Here is a 23,340-nt window from a genome sequence, read left to right on the forward strand (position 1 = left end):
AATGTGTTTTCCCATTGCTTAAAAATGCTTCACAACCCGTGTCCCTCCTGGTAGCTGGATAAAAGCTCTCCGCTGTAGCCAGTGATTGGCTGCAGCAGTCACATGTCCTGGTCAGCAGCAACCAGGAAGGACACAGGGGTAATGAAGCAATTCATGGGAAAACACCTTTAAGATGATATTAAAGAGAAGCTGTTTTGTGAGTTTTATGAACTACAGGCAACACAAAATCCCGACAGGGTTCTCCTCACCCGGATCAGTTGGACTGATAGCCGACCCAGGCAGGGAGAAGTCGGCAGCGACCGCCCCAATGACTCTTCTCCAAGTTCAGAGCTGCTTTTTACTGTGTTTTTTCTGAAGCGCTGCAGTGTTTTAGAGCACAATATAGATGTCTGCAATGTACATGCGAGTTTTCTTGTCTATTTCTGCAATTGAAAAAAAAAATTCAGAAAAAACATCTCTGTATAAAAAAGCCACCAAAATAACTTGTAAAGAAACATCTGAAGTTTATGGCTTAGGGAAGGACTTGGGGAATTTAGATAACTGTAAACGTAACTAGAGCAACAAGTGTCAGGCAGCTGCTGTCAAGGCAAATAGGATAATGGGGTGCATCAAAATAGGTCTACGGACACATGAGGAGAGGATTGTTCTTCTTCTTTACAAGTCGCTCAAGCTCTGACATGTCCTTCTTGAGTCAATACTATAGATAATATTCACACATGGAATATAGTCTATAGTATTGACTCAAGAAGGACATGACAGAGCTTGAGCGGGTTCAACAACGGGCAAGTAAAATAATAATTGGGGGGGGGGGGCAGTGACTGATGTTGGAGGATGCTTAGCTCTTCTCTGCCAGACCTAACAGCATGTAATCAGCACTATAGGCAGTGGAAACCTGGGATTCACACAACAGGACCTGCCTAACATCTCCTGACATCGCTGGCACCAGTTGTGATGGTCAGAGGTAAGAAGAAGAGCCCTCTGAAGCTCACAAAGTTCTTCCCTGCCAGCAGAGAAATCCAACATGGCGCCGGCAGACAGAGAGCAGACAGGGAAACAGCCTCCTCTAGTAAACTCCACAGAATTGTAGGCTGTGAGGGATTCCCCTCTGCTGGAGGATTCCCTCCCTGCGCTGCCATCATCATCCAGCAGTCCACCATCTACAGCAGCTCTCTCAGAGCCTGTAATGGGCGCTGCTGAGGAGGAAAAGGCTGGAGGGAGCGCTGAGAGGAAATCTCAGCATTAACCCCTTCACTGCCTGCCACTCCATACTCTGCAGAGAATTACAGTGAAACCCCTTCTAACACAACCCCAGTAAAACATAAGACCTATTACAGGTACCAGATACGATCGCATTACAGACCGGGCGCACAGGCTTCTGAGCCTTAATCACTGCCCAGGTCCACAACAAGGGAGGTCATCACACGTATCCATGTTCATCACATTAAAGAGTAAATAACGTCTGTCGCCAGGTGATCCCCTACAGTCCCCGATCGCTTTCACAATATTTTACTGTTTGCTGACCTCTGCACCCACTTTTCTACGTCGGAGGGCATTCAGACCTTTTTCTGTAAAACTTATTATCAATAAAAACTGTGCTAAAATTATGCACAAACAAGAAGCGCTTGAGCTCTGCAGGAATCGGGGCCTTACACCACATAATAATATGGTTGTGTAACAAAGCTCTCTGGCCTTCTATGGACACATCCACCACCAAACCCCAATCTGCCCTTGTATTTTATATTTGGCCTTTGCAACACCCGATGGTTGGAGTAGTCCCGGTGCAGTTGGCTGTTGGTCGGTGACACTGGTGAAACGCACCACGAAACAGGACAAAGCGCAGAGTCTAGATATGGACCTTATGTACCGGAGTAGGCGGTATATAATCAAAATCCGGGTTACAAGTCTAAGGATCAAGGCAGGCAAGTCCTGCAAACAGGTTCAAGGGTAGGTACACAGTAGCCCAAGATCAGAATAGCTAGCTGAGAACAGGAAACAAACACCACTGATTTTCTGGCAAGGAGCAAGTTTCCCAGCTCAGGTTAAATAGCCCTGCAACTTGGCTGAGAGCAAGGAGAAGGGTTAACTCAGGCAATACTGGTGGAAAGCACACAGCACTGCAGAGGAGTAACTTCAGCAGTGCTGATAGAAAGTTAAAGAGCAGTTCATGCAGAAGAGACAGTGTGATACCCGCATCTGCCCGCAACAGCAGGGGGGAGGGGGGGTGGCAGACCCAGGCAGACCCCTTCTCCTCCTGCCAGTTCTTAGTAAAAATTTTTGTAGAAGGGGAGCACTGATATTTTCTAAAGGCTCCCAAGAACCGTGTCTCTTCCAGTCCACCAAAAAATAGGTCTTGTTCCTGATCTACTACATATCTAGAATATTCTTGAACTCGCAAACGTTTTTGGGAGTTAACTTGGGCCACAGCAGATTTGGACTTTTTGGAACATTTATTGAGAACCAGGAGGTTTGAAAAGTGAGACATGGAAGGAATTAGGTATCCGCAGGGAGCTGTAACTTGTAGCATATAGGGTTCACCTTTTTGGATATCTCGAATGGGCCTAAAAATCGAGGAGCTAATTTATAAAGTATGGAGGAAAGCCATACTTTATCACTGGAAACCAACTGCGGAGGGGATCAAAGCTTGCAATCGGTGAATTTCTTCATCTGGGTGGTTGCTCTTTCCAGTTTAGTCTTGTCTTCTGACAGATTCTGGGAAAATTCTCCAGTGATGAAACTGCTGCTGCAACTTCAGATGTGGAAGAAATAAGCAGAGGAATCCTGGGTTGATAACCATACACTATGAGAAAGGGAGATTTATTAGTGGACTCACTGGCATGATGGTTATGGGAAAACTCGTCCCAGTTAAACAGGCTGGACCAATCGGCATGATGTACATTGGTAACGTGACGGAGGTAATTGGTCAGGATCTGGTTGGTATGTTTAACCTGCCCATTAGACTGTGGATGGTAAGGAGAAGTCCAGGGATGCATCCATAAGCTTACAAAGAGCCCTCCAACATCTTGAAGTAAACTGGACCTTCCTATCAGACACCATGTGCAGAAGAAAACCATGTAGCCAAAAGATGTGGTCAATGAACTTTCAGAGGGATGAAGTAAGCCAGCTTGGAAAAACGATTGAAGACCACCCAGATGATTGTGCACTCATTGGATGAGGGCAAATCCGTAATAAATTCTGTGGCTATGTGCTGCCATGGGATCTCTGGAATGGGTAGAGGGCAAAGAAGACCAGCAGGTTTTTGTTTTGAGGACTTGTTTTGAAACAAAAGATCTGGATATCCTTCACCATAGCTAACCAACGGTAATGACGACAAATTACCTCCATATTTTTAAGTTGAACTGGGTGTCCACCTACCTTAGAACAGTGTCCCCAGGATAAAACTAGTTTTCTTTTAGGTACATATGTCTTTCCAGGAGGAATATTCTTTATTTGAACAGGAGCCACGGTTACTAAACTGGCAGGGTCTACGATGTATTGTGGCTTCTCCTTAAGATCACTGGAATCTAAGGATCTTAACGGTGTGTCCGCTTTGACATTCCTATTGGTGGGCTGGAATTGCAAAATCAAATCAAATCGAGCAAAGAATAAGGACCACCAGGCTTGTTGAGGGTTGAGTTGCTGTGCGGTGGGTAATTGCTAGAGTACTACACGGAATTGTCTACAGTGTGAGTGGATATCTGGTGAGAAGATCAGAATATCATCGAGGTACACGACAACACACTCATAGAAAAGGTCCCTGAAGGCGTCATTCACAAACTTCTAAAATATGGGTGGGGCATTAACCAGACAGAAAGGCATAACCAAATACTCAATAATGCCCAATCCAAGGGTTTTCCACTCGTCACCCTGTTTTGCCAACTGGAAAACCACAAGTTTGGATAAGGCTTTAAAGAAGTGGGTTTTGGATAACTAAGCCTACACCAAACAGGTTTAAAGTCCACATGAGTATTCATAGCATTTCACATTTAAGATACAAGATGGATGGATAAAAAAATCATAAATAGCCATTTATATAGGCTTCCATTACAAGAAGATATGAAATGGAGGGCTACAAATAGGCAACTATATTTGCACCACACACCCTCACGAATGTGGAGGAGATTAAAAGTTCCATGTACATCAAGATTCGTAAAGATACGAGCTCAGTGCAAACAAACAGTTCATGGATTAAGGGTCACGGATATTTTTGGCAATAGCATTCAAGCCCCGATATTCTATGCAAGGCCGGAGTGACCCATCCTTCTTTCTAACAAAGTAGAATATGCTCCAGCAGGAGAGAAGACTTGTAGATGAATCTCATGGCGAGATTATCTGATATATTTTGCAGTAGGTTGGAACTCAGAAAGGGACAGAGGCTATACCCTCCCTCAAGGATATGCAGAACCTGGCACCAGATCAATAGGACAGTCATGGGAACAATGTGGTGGCAGACATTCTGCCTCTTTCTTCTCGAACACATCAGTAAAACCGTACTAAGCTGTTGCTGGCCCTGGAGGTTCTGGGGTACCGGAGAGCAACAAACAGACTATACTTGAAACAGACACATAGAATGGCAGGATAACCCCAACATAACACTTCCTTAGTCATTCAATCCAAGCTGGGATTATGCTGACAAAGCCAAGGAAGACCCAACAGCAGGGAACTGATAGACCTCAAAAGGACCGGCAAGGAAATCTTCTACACTCCACAAGATGTATAGCAGGATCGATTTTATGCTGGTGAATGGGGGTCTTAATAGTAGGGTCATGTCTACCACTATAGGCAGCATGGTGTAGTCTGACCACGCACCCATAACTATGTTCATTCAGGAACAATTCAACCACCCAACTATTAAAGTTTGGAGTCTTTACAACTATATTCTAAAACACCCAAAGTATGCCCCCAATTCACTAAAAATATTATCAGAATATTTTTAACTCAACTAATCTACTCTATGGTGCACCCAAAAGGCATTTATGGGATATCATTTCCTAAAACTGGCCTCATGTGACAAAAAAACAGAGAAATGCCTTACTATTATCACTACGATCTAGACTGCACAGACTTGAGTTTTCTTAATCACCAGAACGAACTAAAGAAATATCCACTGAAACCAACAGCTCCAAGAATTGTGTCCTTATGAACACAGCCTGGCCTTTAGAATACTGAAAATAACCTACGACAAGTAAAGGCCCGTTCAACCTGATCTCGTATTCTATTTATTAATGACCCCCAGGACAAGGCTTTTGACCTTCAAGGAATTGTGAATACATGGGCAGGCAATAATAAACCATTGTATAACCTAACTAACAATGATTCCACAAGCCAACCTACACAAAACTATATAAGCAGTTTTCTGAGCAGGATGAAGCCTCCTTCTCTGACCCCGGAGGTATTGGGCACCATCACAACCATTTAGTATGACTGAAGTACTCAACATCATTAATTTCCTACAAATGAGCAAATCCCCGGGACCAGACAGTCTTATGGGGAATTATTACAAGGCCCACAAAATCACCCTAGCCTTATATCTGGCCAAGGTGTTCAATGAAACAATGACAAAAGGTGAAGTCCCTCCAGAGATGCTGAAGGCACTTATTACCACCTTGCCTCTGGCTGGTAAAAGCCCCGATCCCTCCGCTTCTGTTACACCAAAATCCCTGTTAAATACAGATATAAAAATTATATGTGAAATATTAACCAAGTGGGATTTATTCAGGGACAGCAGACAGTAGATGGTACAACGCTACATCAGTTATTGTGGTGGTGTGGGCTCGGGGTATGCCTTCTTTGTTTCCAGCTTTGGATGTGGAGAAGGCATTTAACCGCGTTTGTTGAGATATCAACATATTTGGTGCTTGTGCGAACCTCTCCAAAACCTCTGGGACCAAATCCAACCTGCACGGTGCTCCATGTCACACATTACAGAACAGTGGGGACCAGCGGTGGCAGAGAAGACGACTCCTCAGAGGATGTTCTTATAATCTTCCGTAGCAAAAAAATGGAAAAGTACTAGTATACCACTGAAATATCCAGGTGGTTCATCACATCTGCTTAATGGGGCATATAATGGCATCCAGACTAGACAGGCGGAGGGGTTCAAGGACAAGCGGGCCGAGTGGTTCAAATTCTCAGGAAATACTTGTTGAATACCCTGAAGGACGGCAGTCATTAGGTTTTTGAAATATGTGAGGCATGAGGCGGTCCTTGGTTTAACACTGGGCAACTAAAAGGGGTTAAAGAGAACCTATACCCCTCGCCTCATGCATATGTGAGACACGAGTTCAAAGCATCACATTGTGGGCCGAGACCATGATTTATTTCTCTAAATATTTTGTTGTTTCCTTTTACCCTACTTATTGGCTATTACTCCGTGTTCAGAGCTTCACATTCTTTCATCTTCCTCCTATATTGTACAACTATTGCTATAAATGGCCTGTGAAATGTTATGTACCTAAAATAGCTGGCAAAACAATAAAAAATGTGGAGTTAAAGTAATAAATGAAATGGGCGGACTATAATACCCAGAGAGAGAGTGACCGGTGGCATCAGATAGTGGTGACAGTAGTGACAGAATAGTGACCGGTAACATCAGATAGTGGTGATAGTGGTGACAGTAGTGACAGAATAGTGACCGGTGACATCAGATAGTGGTGACAGTAGTGAGCGGTGACATCAGATAGTGGTGACAGTAGTGACAGAATAGTGACAGGTGACATCAGATAGTGGTGACAGTAGTGACAGAATAGTGACAGGTGACATCAGATAGTGGTGACAGTTGTGACAGAATAGTGACCGGTGACATCAGATAGTGGTGACGGTAGTGACCGAATAGTGACCGGTGACATCAGATAGTGGTGACAGGGAGGGGGCGTGGCTTGGCACTCAGAGGGAGAAGTTGCTGAACTCCATTGCTCCTGCTACCAGCCAGAAAAAACAAAGTTTCCCTTCCTCTCCTGACCCCTAGAGGCTTCTTATCGGGTCCCCATAACCCTCTACAACCCAGGGGAGCTCAGAGCTGCGTCTTCTGCTGAGCTGTGGCTCTGATTTACAGCCTACCGCGGCCCATTGAATCCCTGGGGCCTCCGGCCTGAAGTTACACGCCTCCCCCACTGCCAGACAGGGCTCCAAGCCTTCCCCATACCAGCTTGTAGAAGGTGCTGCTCCGGAGTTGAGGGGATTCCCTGCCACGTTCCCTGATTCCTCCGGCACTGACAATCAGTGAAGTGGAAACTTCCTCTCACATCTCCCTTATCCTGCGCTGAGCCGTCCGTGCAGAGAGCAGGGCTCGGTGTAAACACTCGCCCTTCCCCCCTGCATCTGGGACACTGATAAGGGCTCTGCAGCCCAGGGACTGCTATAGTGGGGAGGCTGAGCTCTGCAGCCACAGAGGACACTGACAGGGCTGAAGATACAGGGAGAGCTGCTGCTGTATCACAGACTAGAGATGAGCGAGCACCAAAATGCTCGGGTGCTCGTTACTCGAGTCGAACTTTCCGCGATGCTCGAGGGTTCGTTTCGAGTAACGAACCCCATTGAAGTCAATGGGCGACCCGAGCATTTTTGTATATCGCCGATGCTCGCTAAGGTTTTCATTTGTGAAAATCTGTGAAATTCAAGAAAGTGATGGGAACGACACAGAAACGGATAGGGCAGGCGAGGGGCTACATGTTGGGCTGCATCTCAAGTTCCCAGGTCCCACTATTAAGCCACAATAGCGGCAAGAGTGCCCCCCCCTCCCAACAATTTTTACTTCTGAAAAACCCTCATTAGCAAGGCACACCTTAGCTAAGCACCACACTACCTCCAACAAAGCACAATCACTGCCTGCATGACACTCCGCTGCCTCTTCTCCTGGGTTACATGCTGCCCAACCCCCCCCCCCCCCCCGCACGACCCAGTGTCCACAGCGCACACCAAAGTGTCCCTGCGCGGCCTTCAGCTGCCCTCATGCCACACACTGGGCACATAGCCACACCACCCTCATGTCTATTTATAAGTGCGTCTGCCATGAGGAGGAACCAGAGGCACACACTGCAGAGGGTTGGCAGGGCCAGGCAGCGACCCTCTTTAAAAGGGGCGGGGCGATAGCCCACAATGCTGTACAGAAGCAATGAGAAATCCAATCCTGTGCCACCTCCATCAGGAGCTGCACACGTGGGCATAGCAATGGGGAACCCATGTGCCACACACTATTCATTCTATCAAGGTGTCGCATAGCTCAATCCACACTGCAAGGGTCAGTCAGTGCTATTGTGCCAGACAGGTCAAACACCGCGATGGGAACTAAGTTTGCACCAACAGCATAAGGGGGTCCTAGGAAGCCCAACACATGAACAAAAAATTGATCTGAGCGGCCAAACATGGCAGACTTGCACCGCGCCCACGACATAGACCTCGTCCCACAGCTTCAGCAATCCTAGGCAGGAAGCTGACTTTCACTGCACCCAGGACATAGGCCTCTGCACAAACCCTCAGCAATCGCGGGCCTACAATGGACTCCTATGCTAGCATAGCTGTGCATGTCTCATTAGCGCTGTATTGCTCCTGTAGTTTGTCCCAATGCACTGCCCTGGATAGTAGAGCTAACGTCAGATGAAATACAGGTGGGCTTCGGCCCACACTGCATGCCCCAGTCAGACCGGGATTTTTTATAAATAGTCACAGGCAGGTACGACTCCGCAATGGGAATTCCGTGTGCACCCACAGCATGGGTGGCTCCCTGGAACCCACCGGCTGTACATAAATGTATCCCATTGCAGTGCCCTGGACAGCAGAGCTAACGTCAGATTTAATGCAGGTGGGCTTCGGCCCACACTGCATGCCCCAGTCAGACTGGGGTTCTTTATAAGTAGACACATGCAGTTGCAACTCCATGTGGACCGACAGCATGGGTGGGTCCCAGGAAGCCACCGGCGGTACATAAATATATCCCATTGCAGTGCCCTGGACAGCAAAGCTAACGTCAGATTACATGCAGGCGGGCTTCGGCCAACACTGCATTCCCCAGTCAGACCGGGGTTTTTAATTCATAGACACAGGCAGGTACAAATCCCCTATGTGAAGTCCCTGTGGACCCACAGCATGGGTGGCTCCCTGGAACCCACCTGCGGTACATAAATCCCATTGCAGTGCCCAGCACAGCTGAGGTAACATCAGGTTTAATGCAGGTGGGTTTCGGCCCACACTGCATGCCCCAGTCAGACTGGGGTTCTTTATAAGTAGACACATGCAGTTACAACTCCGTGTGGACCAACAGCATAGGTGGGTCCCAGGAAGCCACCGGCGGTACGTAAATAAATCCCATTGCATTGCCCAGCACAGCTGAGGTAACGTCCAATTAAATGCAGGTGGGCTTCGGCCCACATTGCATTCCCCAGTCAGACCGGGGTTTTTAATACATAGACACAGGCAGGTACAACTCACTAATGTGAAGTCCGTGTGGACTGACAGCATGGGTGGCTCCCTGGAACCCACCGGCGGTACATAAATAAATCCAATTGCAGTGCCCAGCACAGCTGAGGTAACGTCAGGTTTAATGCAGGTGGGCTTCGGCCCACACTGCATGCCCCAGTCAGACTGGGGTTCTTTATAAGTAGACACATGCAGTTACAACTCCGTGTGGACCAACAGCATAGGTGGGTCCCAGGAAGCCACCGGCGGTACATAAATAAATCCCATTGCATTGCCCAGCACAGCTAAGGTAACGTCCAATTAAATGCAGGTGGGCTTCGGCCTACACTGCATGCCCCAATCTGACCAGGGTTTTTAATACATAGACACTGGCAGGTACAAATCCCTAATGTGAAGTCCCTGTGGACCCACAGCATGGGTGGCTCCCTGGAACCCATCGGCGGTACATAAATAAATCCCATTGCAGTGCCCTGCTCAGCAGAGCTAACGTCACATACAATACAGGTATGCTTTGGCCCACAGTGCATGCCCCAGTCAGACTGGTAATATGTACCTTAACAGTAACCGCGTTGGTGGGAATGTGGTGGCGACTGCGGACTTAGTAGCGCGGTTTTATTTCGTTGGTTTTCGGAATGTGGCCAGGATTAAGTGGGCCGTGGCGGGGGGGCTCTCTTGTTGTGTCGTTAAAGGTGAAATTCTTGGACTGCCACCAGACGGACCAATGCAAAGGTATTTGCCAAGAATGTTTTCATTGTTGGAGGAGGAGGGGGATGTTTTTGAGGCACTACGTGTCCTCTACACGTGTCCGTGGTTATATGCACCTTAACAGTAACCGCGTTGGTGGGAAATGGCCTCGCCGCCATCATGTCTTTTGGAAGCCTCCGTTTCCACACCCCAGTGACATAGCATTAGCAGCGGTATAGGCAGAGCCCAGAATTAGTAACATTTCAGCGGTAGCATTAGGGACAGGCCCCAGTAACATATCAGTAGCAGCATTATAGGGGGAGCACAGTATTAGTTCCATTTCAGTAGTAGTAGCAGTCCAGACAGGCCCCAGTAACAATTCCGAAGCAGCAGTATAGGGGGAGCACAGTCTTAGTTCCATTTCAGTAATAGTAGCACTCAAGACAGGCCCCAGTAACAATTCCGAAGCAGCAGTATAGGAGGAGCACAGTCTTAGTTCCATTTCAGTAGTAGTAGCAATCAAGACAGGCCCCAGTAAAATTCCCGTTGCAACAGTTTAGGGAGATAACAGTCTCTTTCACATTTCAGTAGTTGCTGTATAGACAAGGCCCCAGTTACATTTATGTAGCAAAAGTGTAGGCCAACCCCACACACCTTGCTGTACAATGAGTGCAGTCGAAGCCCATAAAAATTACAAGGATTACACGGTAGGCGAGGGCCCAAAAAAATTGGTGTACCAACAGTACAAATGTACCTCAGAAAAATTGCCCATGCCCAACCAAGAGGGCAGGTGAAACCCATTAATCGCTTTGGTTACTGTGGCTTAATTTGTAACTAGGCCTGGAGGCAGCCCAGTTAAAATAAAAATTGGTTCAGGTGCAAGTTTCAACGCTTTAATTAGAATTGAAACGTATAAACATTGTTTACAAAAGTAATATGACTGAGCCTTGTGGGCCTAAGAAAAATTGCCCGTTCGGCGTGATTACGTGAGGTTTCAGGAGGAGGAGCAGGAGGAGGAGGATGAATATAATACACAGATTGATGAAGCTAAAAGGCCCCTGTTTTTTATGGTGATAGAGAACGATGCTTCCATCCGCGGGTGCAGCCTACGTATTGTTTAGGTACCGCTGCTGTCCGCTGGTGGAGAAGAGAAGTCTGGGGAAATCCAGGCTTTGTTCATCTTTATGAGTGTAAGCCTGTCGGCACTGTCGGTTGACAGGCGGGTACGCTTATCCGTGATGATTCCCCCAGCCGCACTAAACACCCTCTCTGACAAGACGCTAGCCGCAGGACAAGCAGGCACCTCCAGGGCATACAGCGCGAGTTCAGGCCACGTGTCCAGCTTCGACACCCAGTAGTTGTAGGGAGCAGAGGCATCACGGAGGACGGTCGTGCGATCGGCTACGTACTTCCTCACCATCCTTTTACAGTGCTCCCTCCGACTCAGCCTTGACTGGGGAGCGGTGACACAGTCTTGCTGGGGAGCCATAAAGCTGGCAAAGGCCTTGGAGAGTGTTCCCCTGCCTGCGCTGTACATGCTGCCTGATCTCCGCGCCTCCCCTGCTACCTGGCCCTCGGAACTGCGTCTTCTGCCACTAGCGCTGTCGGATGGGAATTTTACCATCAGTTTGTCCGCCAGGGTCCTGTGGTATAGCATCACTCTCGAACCCCTTTCCTCTTCGGGAATGAGAGTGGAAAGGTTCTCCTTATACCGTGGGTCGAGCAGTGTGTGCACCCAGTAATCCGTAGTGGCCAGAATGCGTGTAACGCGAGGGCCACGAGAAAGGCATCCTAACATGAAGTCAGCCATGTGTGCCAGGGTACCTGTACGCAACACATGGCTGTCCTCACTAGGAAGATCACTTTCAGGATCCTCCTCCTCAGGCCATACACGCTGAAAGGATGACAGGCAAGCAGCATGGGTACCCTCAGCAGTGGGCCAAGCTGTCTCTTCCCCCTCGTCCTCATCCTCCTGATGCTCCTCCTCCTCAACGCGCTGAGATATAGACATGAGGGTGCTCTGACTATCCAGCGACATACTGTCTTCCCCCGCCTCCGTTTCCGAGCGCAAAGCGTCTGCCTTTATGCTTTGCAGGGAACTTCTCAAGAGGCATAGCAGAGGAATGGTGACGCTAATGATTGCAGCATCGCCGCTCACCATCTGGGTAGACTCCTCAAAGTTTCCAAGGACCTGGCAGATGTCTGCCAACCAGGCCCACTCTTCTGTAAAGAATTAAGGAGGCTGACTCCCACTACGCTGCCCATGTTGGAGTTGGTATTCCACTATAGCTCTACGCTGCTCATAGAGCCTGGCCAACATGTGGAGTGTAGAGTTCCACCGTGTGGGCACGTCGCACAGCAGTCGGTGCACTGGCAGATTAAACCAATGTTGTAGGGTCCGCAGGGTGGTAGTGTCCGTGTTGGACTTGTGGAAATGTGCGCTGACCCGGCGCACCTTTCCGAGCAGGTCTGACAAGCGTGGGTAGCTTTTCAGAAAGCGCTGAACCACCAAATTAAAGACGTGGGCCAGGCATGGCACGTGCATGAGGCTGCCGAGCTGCAGAGCCGCCACCAGGTTACGGCCGTTGTCACACACGACCATGCCCGGTTGGAGGCTCAGCGGCGAAAGCCAGCGGTCGGTCTGCTCTGTCAGACCCTGCAGCAGTTCGTTGGCCGTGTGCCTCTTCTCTCCTAAGCTGAGTAGTTTCAGCACGGCCTGCTGACGCTTGCCCACCGCTGTGCTGCCACACCGCGCGACACCGACTGCTGGCGATGTGCTGCTGCTGACACATCTTGATTGCGAGACAGAGGTTGCGTAGGAGGAGGGTGGTTTAGTGGAGGAAGCATACACCGTCGCAGATACCAGCACCGAGCTGGGGCCCGCAATTCTGAGGGTGGGTAGGACGTGAGCGGTCCCAGGCTCTGACTCGGTCCCAGCCTCTACTAAATTTACCCAATGTGCCATCAGGGAGATATAGTGGCCCTGCCCGCCTGTGCTTGTCCACGTGTCCGTTGTTAAGTGGACCTTGCCAGTAACCGCGTTGGTGAGGGCGCGTACAATGTTGCGGGAGACGTGGTCCTGCAGGGCTGGAACGGCACATCGGGAAAAGTAGTGGCGACTGGGAACAGAGTAGCGCGGGGCCGCCGCCATCATGTTTTTGAAAGCCTCCGTTTCCACAAGCCTATACGGCAGCATCTCCAGGCTGATCAATTTGGCTATGTGCCCGTTCAACGCTTGAGCGTGCGGGTGCGTGGCGTCGTACTTGCGCTTGCGCTCCAACACTTGCGCTAGCGACGGCTGGACGCTGCGCTGAGAGACATTGCTGGATGGGGCCAAGGACAGCGGAGGTAAGGGTGTGGGTGCAGTGGGTACGGTCGTACCTGTGTCCTGAGAGGGGGGTTTGATCTCAGTGGCAGGTTGGGGCACAGGGGGAGAGGCAGTGGTGCAAACCGGAGGCAGTGAACGGCCTTCGTCCCACCTTGTGGGGTGCTTGGCCATCATATGCCTGCGCATGCTGGTGGTGGTGAGGCTGGTGGTGGTGGCTCCACGGCTGATCTTGGCACGACAAACCTTGCACACCACAGTTCGTCGGTCGTCTGCACTCTCAGTGAAAAACTGCCACACCTTTGAGCACCTCGGCCTCTGCAGGGTGGCATGGCGCGAGGGGGCGCTTTGGGAAACAGTTGGTGGATTATTCGGTCTGGCCCTGCCTCTACCGCTGGCCACCGCACTGCCTCTTCCAACCTGCCCTGCTGCTGCACTTGCCTGCCCCTCTGAAGGCCTGTCCTCAGTAGGCTTAGCAAACCAGGTGGGGTCAGTCACCTCATCGTCCAGCTGCTCTTCCTCCGAATCCTCTGTGCGCTCCTCCCTCGGACTTACTGCCCTTACTACTACCTCACTGATAGACAACTGTGTCTCATCGTCATCGTCCTCCTCACCCACTGAAAGCTCTTGAGACAGTTGCCGGAAGTCCCCAGCCTCATCCCCCGGACCCCGGGAACTTTCCAAAGGTTGGGCATCGGTCACGACAAACTCCTCCGGTGGCAGAGGAACCATTGCTGCCCAATCTGGGCAGGGGCCCGAGAACAGTTCCTGGGAGTCTGCCTGCTCCTCAGAATGTGTCATTTTCATAGAGTGAGGAGGCTGGGAGGAAGGAGGAGCAGCAGCCAGAGGATTCAGAGTTGCAGCTGTGGACGGTGTAGAAGACTGTGTGGTCGATAGATTGCTGGATGCACTTTCTGCCATCCACGACAGGACCTGCTCACACTGCTCATTTTCTAATAAAGGTCTACCGCGTTGACCCATTAATTGTGAGATGAATCTGGGGACCCCAGAAACTTGTCTCTCTCCTAATCCCGCAGCAGTCGGCTGCGATACACCTGGATCAGGAGCTCGGCCTGTGCCCACACCCTGACTTGGGTCTCCGCGTCCTCGCCCGCGTCCACGTCCTCTAGGCCTACCCCTACCCCTCAGCATGGTGTATTACGAGATTAGCAGAAACAGAACGCTGTAATTAAATGTGCCGCTTATTGGCCTGTGGTTGCAGGCTGACTTCGCGTACGGAACGCACAGCAGAGGCAGTAAACAATTATGCGCAAGGCTGGGTATTAATTCACCAACTACTACCCCCAGCAGAGACACAGTAAACTGAAGGCAGTGACAGGCAGGCCAAATATAGTATATTTTTAAACTTTTTGGGAACAACCACACTGCCTGTGATATACACTGTATTTCGATTTCCCTGTTGGAGGCTGACTTTGCGTACGGAACGCACAGCAGAGGCAGGAAACAATTATGCGCAAGGCTGGGTATTAATTCACCAACTACTACCCCCAGCAGAGACGCAGTAAACTGAAGTCAGTGACAGGCAGGCCAAATATAGTATATTTTTAAACTTTTTGGGAACAACCACACTGCCTGTGATATACACTGTATTTCGATTTCCCTGTTGGAGGCTGACTTCGCGTACGGAACGCACAGCAGAGCCAGGAAACAATTATGCGCAAGGCTGGGTATTAATTCACCAACTACTACCACAAGCAGAGACGCAGTAAACTGAAGGCAGTGACAGGCAGACCAAATATAGTATATTTTTAAACTTTTTGGGAACAACCACACAGCCTATATAGCCAGTATATCTCTCACCTTTCCCACTGTCCCTGCCTCACCAGTACTGCCCCTATACTCTGTAAAATGACTGCAGACTGAGGACGCTATGGTCTGCACGCCCGATATACAAAAAAAAAATTTATGCAACACTGCTCCCAGCAGCCTCAACAGTACTGCACACGGTCAGATGTGGCCCTAAGAAGGTCCGTTGGGGTTCTTGAAGATGAATATAACACCTAACACTCTCCCTATAGCAGCTACAGCAAGACAGCACTTTCCCTGATCTCTGTCAGAATGCATCTGTGGCGAGCCGCGGGCGGGGCAGATTTTAATACTCGGGTATCACCTGATCTCCCCAGCCACTCACTGCAGAGGGGTGGGATAGGGCTGGAACGTCACAGGAGGAAGTTGTAATGCCTTCCCTGTCTTTCTATTGGCCAGAAAAGCGTGCAAATTTCTCAGGGAAGAAAATGAAAGTGACTTGAACATCGCGTGGTGCTCGTCTCGAGTAACGAGCATCTCGAGTACCCTAATACTCGAACGAGCATCAAGCTCGGACGAGTATGCTTGCTCATCTCTTTCACAGACATGAGTTACAGCGGAGCAGGGAGAGGGGCCGACAGCAGCTGCAGAGCATTACACAGCACTAGGAGAAAGCCTGCTGCTCCAGCTCTGAGCAAGAGCGATCCCCTCCCCCCTCTGCTAGTGGTCTGCAAAACTCCACTGAAACCCCTGAGGAGCAGAGCCAGCATCATAGGAGAGAGACTAGCACATACATTCAGAGGCTGCAGCCCAGGACCCCCTTACTGTGCTCACTCATCACACTCCAGAAGCAGCACATCAGCAGCTAGAAGACAGTGCCTCGCATTCTTTCTGTGGCATTTACCCCCCACGCTCTCTGACACTAGTATGTCTCCTTTCTTGCCCATGAAAACACAGTGGGCGACATTTGGTCTCATAGGTGAACGTAAGTCCCTAATGTAGTCCTACCAGTACCAAGTGCCTACAGAGCTCGCCGACTAGAGGAGATCCTAATCCCTACCCCAACCTTATAGCTTGCTGCCTAACTGCTGTAGCTATCGACATCATGAGTCTGCTGAAAACGGGAAAAAATACTCCATCGCACTCAGCGACCAAAAGATCATCAAAGCTGCTACTGACGCTGACCACCTTCGATGAATCTTCCCGCTCATCAACGGAGGACCCCATACCCTCCCTAGACTGTGCTTCAGGATGTCCTGTGGAGTTGGAGGCTACTGCAGCTTCCCTCTCCGATTCACTATTACCCCAAATTCAGCTAATGCTGAAAAAAGAATTATCACAAATCTCTAACGACATAACCTCCAAACTCGTCAAGGAAATCCGAGACCTTCGATACCGAACAGCTGCGCTGGAAGACCACATGGATAATGCAACTACAGTCCTTGAGTCCCATGAAAAAGAAGTGGAGCAGCTACACGAGGAAATCCTCATCCTCCATGAAAAGTGGGAAGACGCTGAAAACAGAGCTCGTAGAGACAACCTACGAATACAGGGCCTCCCAAAATCCATTCAAGATCTTCAATCCACCAAAACGGCCCTTTTCCAGGAGTTATGCCCCAATATTCCTATAGAACAGCTGGAGATGGACAGAGTCCACAGAGCTTTGAGAGCCCGCAAGGCTTAGGGCCCAACAAGAGACGTTGTCCTGAAAATGCACTACCACCGCACTAAAGAACAACTGCTTAATACGGCTTGCTCCATCTCAAAGCTCTCCTTGCAGGGTCACGATTATTATTTATTCCCTGACCTGGCCCCTTCAATGCTTCTAAAAGGAGAGCTCTCAAGCCCTATTTGGAAATTCTGCAGCAAAAGCTCATTCAGTATAGGTGGGGCTTCCCGTTTAAACTGACATTCCCCTTCCAAACTAAGACCTATACTATCCTGTCCCCGGAAGGAGCTTGGCGCTGCTTCACTGACCAGTGCTTCCAACTCCCAGCCCAGCAACCAGGCTCACCAGATGCATCACAACCCTCTAGATCTCCCCGGAGACCAATGAGCAACTGCGAGCCATAATTTTGGGAGGTGCTCCCTCCCACCATTCAAGTCGGACTGACCTTGAGGGTGCCTTTCCAAGAAAAATATCCAACTCCAACTAAAGAGTCTCCAACACCCTTAAATACATTGTCGGACATGTTATGCCCATGGGTATACTTTCCTTTCTCCAAAGCCCTCCCAACTCCTATGTTCCACAGGCGAACTTTATAGCCTCCTAATGTGAACGAAAAATATATGATTGACGCGGGCAACTCGGCAGCGATACCTCTATCACTTACGGACTACCTTCATGTATGCATATAGAATCGCCCCTCCGCCAATAGAAGTAAAAAAGAATGAAAAAAAAATAAGGACTGGAATGAGGGAAATGGAAGGTTCTGCCCGATACTACCCATGGACTGGGATTCCGGTTATCTTTGGTCAATGGACTCTAGAGTTTAGTTCTTGGGGCCTATACGCCCTACACTACAAACCACCTCTCCTTTTTTAATTCTTTCCCCCTTCTCTTTTTTACCTTACTTTTATTTTCACTTTTCCTCTGCTTCTTCCTTTCCGCTCTCTTATTTTTTATTTTATCCCCCGACCTCCCCATGAACTTGGATCTCCTCCTCTTTATATTTTGTAGAAAGCTTAAGAGCGCCTCTTTGGCACTGTTGCGGTGTGTCGTTCCCACGAATAGTTGCTGTTGTGGCCACCAAAATAGCTCTTCCCATGCAAGTTATTTGTAATGTCTTAAATGTCTTCCATGTTGAATTTACAGGTTGGCCACCTTCTCCACATCCCTCCCACCCCCCCTTTCCCTCACTCACTCCCCCTGCTCTTCTCTCGTAGGGCTGAGACCCCCAGATATGCAATCTTTACAGTTCTTTATATCCCCCTCATGACTTTAAAAATTATCTCGCACAATGTACAGGGCTTTAATTCCCCCAAGAAACGATCCAAAGCTTTCCGCTATTATAAAAGAGTGCATGCCGATATTGTATGCTTACAAGAAACTCATTTCTCCACTAATTCCTCCCCGCGTTATCTCTCCACCCATTACCCCACTTTTTTTTCATCAACCGCTTCATCCAAAACAAAAGGGGTCACAATATGCTTCAACCGGTCCGTCGCCTTTACCCACACAACAACTATTTCCGACCCCGAAGGCCGTTATCTATTACTCACGGGTATAATTCAAGATGTGCCGGTAACCATTGTCTCTTACTATACCCCGAATACCAGACAAATCAATTTTCTTAAAACATTTTTGAACTGGTAGAGGCAAATAAACATGGGACGGTCATACTGTGCGGAGACTCAAATTGCATTTTGGACCCGGGCCTGGACAGAAACTACATAACTCTTCTGACACCTCTGCTACCACCGCAGCCATCCCTGTCACATAACCTTCGAGTATTGCTCGGCCAGCACCACCTAGTCGATTCCTGGAGGGAAACCAACCCCACTACCAAAGATTTTATGCATTTTTCAGCCCCACACTCTCTATATAGGAGAAAAGACTGCATTCTAATACCCACCTCCTTCCTGCCACAAATAACCTGTTCTAAAGTTCTCTCTGCTCCTTGGTCGGACCCCAGCCCAGTATCAATATCATGCAGCTCTTTAATGTCAAAGCCCACTAATACCACATGGGCCATTAATGATTCCCTTCTAGCACTCCCCGAGGTACTGTCTCTGATAACACCACAATTAGAAGAATACTTTGCTATAAAAACCCCTCCACCTCCTCGCCCATCTCACTGTGGGAGGCGCATAAGGTAGTTCTCCGCGGCGCCCTTATCTAAATTTCAGCCCGGCAAAAGAGAGCGCCTATCCCGACAACTAGAATTAGAGCAAAAAGTTCTACAATTAGAAGACAAGGCCAAAAAGCACCCATCTCGGGAGAATTTAAGATTAATCGCTCAGGCTAGGACAGAACTAGACCTATGTATTTCAGAACTTGTTGAGTGCAAACTAAGATGGTCCCACCAACGCTTTCATGTGTTAAATAACAAACCGTCTACTCCCTTAGCTCGCAGGCTATGAGCCAGCCCCACGATAAGCCCTTTTTCAGGCTCCGTACTAGGCATAATACAATCACGGCAAACCCACTCACTATAGCAGAGGTGGCACGCAGAGCCCTCCCTACTGGCACGCGCCCCATCGGCCGTTCATCACTTGTGAATACCAGCAGGAGCCGCGGCTTCCCTGCCGGCATTCACAAAAGGCACTGCTAGCCGTGCTGATCCCGGCACACACTGACTTCAGTGTGCAGATGGAATCCCCCTCCCCCCTGCCCCGACGTCCCCTACTACTTGGTTCTGCCGGGAGGGGGAGGCGTCTGGCAGCACACTGAAGTCAGAGTGTGTGCCGGGAGCATATTAACTCTTTCTTCCTCACTTCTGCCACAATCAGCAATTCCCAGCAGCGTGATTGGTTATTTGGGTTGGCTGATTCACCAAACAACCAATCAGGTTGCTGGGAATTACCTATTGAGGCAGAAGTGGGTAAGAAAAAGTTAATATGCATGCTGGGACCATCGCTGACTAGAGGAGGAGCTGAGCTTCCAGGAGGAGGAGATAAGTATGTGGGTCTCGGGAGGGGCACTGTGGGGTGTCACTACTGCACTGGGGGCCGCTGGGGGGTGTCACTACTGCACTGGGGGTTGTCACTACTGTACTGGGGGGGGCGTCACTACTGCACTGAGGGGGGCCGCTGGGGGGTGTCACTACTGCACTGGGTGGCCGCTGGGGGGTGTCACTACTGCAATGGGGCGGCCGCTGGGGGGTGTCACTACTGCACTGGGGGCTGCTGGTGGGTGTCCTACTGCACTGGGGGCTGCTGGGGGTGTCCCTAATGCACTGGGGGCCGCTGGGGGGTGTCCCTAATGCACTGGGGGCCGCTGGGGGGTGGGGGTCACTATTACCGCTGGGGTCGCTGTGGGGTGTCCCTAATGCACTGAGGGCCGCTGTGGGGCGGGGTCACTATTATCTCTGGGGCCGCTGTGGGGTGGAGGTCACTATTACCTCTGGGGCCGCTGTGGGGTGGTGGTCACTATCACAGCTGTGGCTGCTGTGGGGGTCACTATTACCACTGGGGCCGCTGTGATGTGGGGGTCACTATTATTGCCTGGGGGGTGGGTGTCACTATTACTGCTGGGTGGGGGTCACTATTACCGCTGGGGCTGCTGTGTGGTGGGGGTCACTATTATCGCTGTGGCGGGTCACTATTACCGCTGGAGCGCTGTAGGTCACTATTACCGCTGGGGCCGCTATGATGTGGGGGTCACTATTACCGCTGGGGCTGCTGGGGGGGGATGTTACTATTACCGCTGGGGTATGTTTACAGGTGGCGGAAATGGGCAGGGCTGTTTCAAAATAGACATGGTGCAGATTTTGACTACTTTTTGGATGCGGAAATGCTGCAGAATTTTCCACAGAAATTTCCCCTGAGGACGTTCTGCACTATTTCCGCATCCAAAAAGCAGTCAAAATCTGCACGCTGTCTATTTTCAAGCGGCCCTGACCTTTTTAGAACGACGGGGGTAAAATCATACGTCGTAATAAGCCCCGCCCCCTGATGTGTTGGTACTTTGCGATAAATAAGTGGGTTTTAGGTTGCAGTTTGGGCACTCGGTCTCTAAAAGGTTCGACATCACTGCACTATAGTATCAGAGTTCAGACAATTTTTGGATAAACCTTACTCCCAGTCAAATCACCCGTCCCCTGAACAGCTAACCTCTTACTTTCACGATATTACATTTCCCATTCTTCCTAGCTCATTCTTAGAATACTTGGCTGCAAAAATCACCCCAGGAGAAGAAGTCACAGAAGCTATAAAAACATTGAAAATTAATAAACGGCCGGGACCAGATGGCTTTTCTTCTTCTTACTATAAAAATTTTCCCCCCATTCTGCACACACATCTTGCAAATTATTTTAACGCCGTCTGAGATGGACAGCAAATAGGTCAGACTTCTCTCTTGGCAGCCATCTCCATGATACCAAAGTCTGAAAGAGATTTGCTAGATAAACAGAACTACCGTCCCATATCCTTAATAATGTAGACATGAAGCGTCTTACCAAAATTTTGGCCTCTCGTTTAAGTGCAGCTTTACCATCATTAATAGGGTGAGGTACTGAGGGGCGTAGTGGTGGATGGTCGCTACGTCACCCCTGGGTTCCGGTATTACGCATAAGGGGGCTGGAGGAGGGTCACGTCCCGCTATTGGGACGTGGGAAAACCTGGAGTGTAATGTGGTCTCCAGCAAGCAGTTGCTGGAGATCTGTTCTTTAAAAATCCGGGGCTGTTTTTTTTGGAATGGATGTCAAGTTGGTAGTGGTGCCATCCATTCCACCTCCTCCACTACAGGGTGTGGGCGAGGTCAATCAGCCCAGGGGCTGAGACTGAGCCAGAATGGGGCATATAAAAGGTAGCAGATGCACGGACACAGGGGGGAACTAAGATGACTGCTGAACCCGGGCAGCCTGTGTGACCGGCTGGAGTCAGGAGCCTGCCTTGCGCTGCACTTACCAAGAGCGACCTGGTCAGGCCGGGACGGCCTGAGAGCTGTATGTTTGGACTATAATTTTTGATTGCCTGAAGCTAAGGCTGGACTTTTGTTTTCTGTTATAAAATAAACGCAGGTCACGCCTGCTTTTGGACTACAGACGCTGGTTTTCCGTCTCTGATTGCCGCCAACCCGCACGCTACCAAGCTGTCCTCCCACATATGGTGTTTCGGATGCGGGCAAGAATTGACACCAGCGGATAACACTGCATGTCCTGGGTAAAAGCCGCTGGCGCCCTATCTAAAAAGACTGCGGCCATGGAGGACCTGGTGTGACAGCTGGTGCAGATTTGTTTACAGCAACAAAACGCCCAGGCAGAGGCACGGCAGATGCAACAAGAGACTAATCGCCTCCTAATGGAGCAAATGGCAACACTGCGGGAGGTGGTGGTGAAGCAACCGCCTGCAGTCACAGCAAGTCAGAGCACCCACCCCCAGGGGGCCCAAGAGGGACAACCATCCGCAAGGGCCTCGGTGCAAGCTGCGCTGAAAAAGATGACTGCCGCAGATGACATGGAAGCCTACCTGCACGTCTTCGAGAGGATTGTGGAGCGAGAAGGGCTGCCCACGGACCAATGGGCAGATGTCGTGGCCCCTTTTCTGTCAGGGGAGGCCCAAAAAGCCTATTACGATCTGAGTGAACTGGACTCCCATAACTACGCCAAACTGAGGGCTGAAATACTGGCACGACTGGGAGTGACCATACAAGTGCGTGCAGGCCAGGGTACATGCCTGGAGGTACTCGGAGAGCCTACCACCGCGGTCCCAAATGCTTGTCTTGATACACCTTGTCTCCAAGTGGCTTCAGCCAGAGGACTGCACTCCTCCGCAATGGTAGTGAGGGTCGTCCTGGATATCTTCCACCGTTCCTTGCCACCTGCTGTACAGCGTTGGGTGGGACAGGCTGGGCCGACTGACGCCAACCACCTCGTGAACCTGGTTGAGAGGTATTGTGCCACGGAGGAACTGTTACAAGCCTCTACAAGACGGGGCCACGCCAGAGAGGAAAAGGGTCCCCGTCGAGATGGTAAGACTGTACCATATTCTGCTCCCAGGGGGCCTATGTGGAAAAAGGGAGGGGGCTCAGGGGGCGAGCCAGTGGTTGGCTCACACCAGGGCGCTCGAGAGCGGGACTCCTGATGCCTACAGTGCTGGCGGTGCCACAAATGGGGTCATGTTGCAGCACACTGCCCCCTAGGCTCCGAGCCCATGGACTGCAGCTCTGGGCGGAGGGTCTCCCTGTACGCACGCCCCGCGCTCGCCGCCAAAAACCTGTCCGGGGATGAGCCGCAGGTATGTTCAGTGAACATTGGGGACTTCCTGATACAGGCTCTGTTGGACTCCGGGAGCCTTGTGACCCTAGTACATGGTTCGTTGGTGAACTCAACCTCCTACAATGGAGGCCGAGTGGGTGTACTGTGCATCCACGGGGGCACTCGGGAATACCCCACCGCTACCGTACCAATAGCCACCCCTTGCGGCACCACTACCCACGAAGTAGGAGTGGTTAAGTCCTTAATGCATGAGGCTATTATCGGAAGGGACTT

The 23,340-nt window shown here is 50.0% G+C and overlaps 1 protein-coding gene across 1 annotated transcript in view; it reads right to left on the reverse strand.

Annotated features, from left to right (window-relative positions):
• LOC136627320 (zinc finger protein 850-like) overlaps nt 1-23,340 on the reverse strand; it is a 580,493-nt gene that overhangs the window by 506,251 nt on the left and 50,902 nt on the right. The gene's annotated exons all lie outside the window — the stretch shown is intronic.

This window comes from Eleutherodactylus coqui, chromosome 5 (assembly GCF_035609145.1).
Source record: "Eleutherodactylus coqui strain aEleCoq1 chromosome 5, aEleCoq1.hap1, whole genome shotgun sequence".
NCBI classification, from domain to species: domain Eukaryota; kingdom Metazoa; phylum Chordata; class Amphibia; order Anura; family Eleutherodactylidae; genus Eleutherodactylus; species Eleutherodactylus coqui.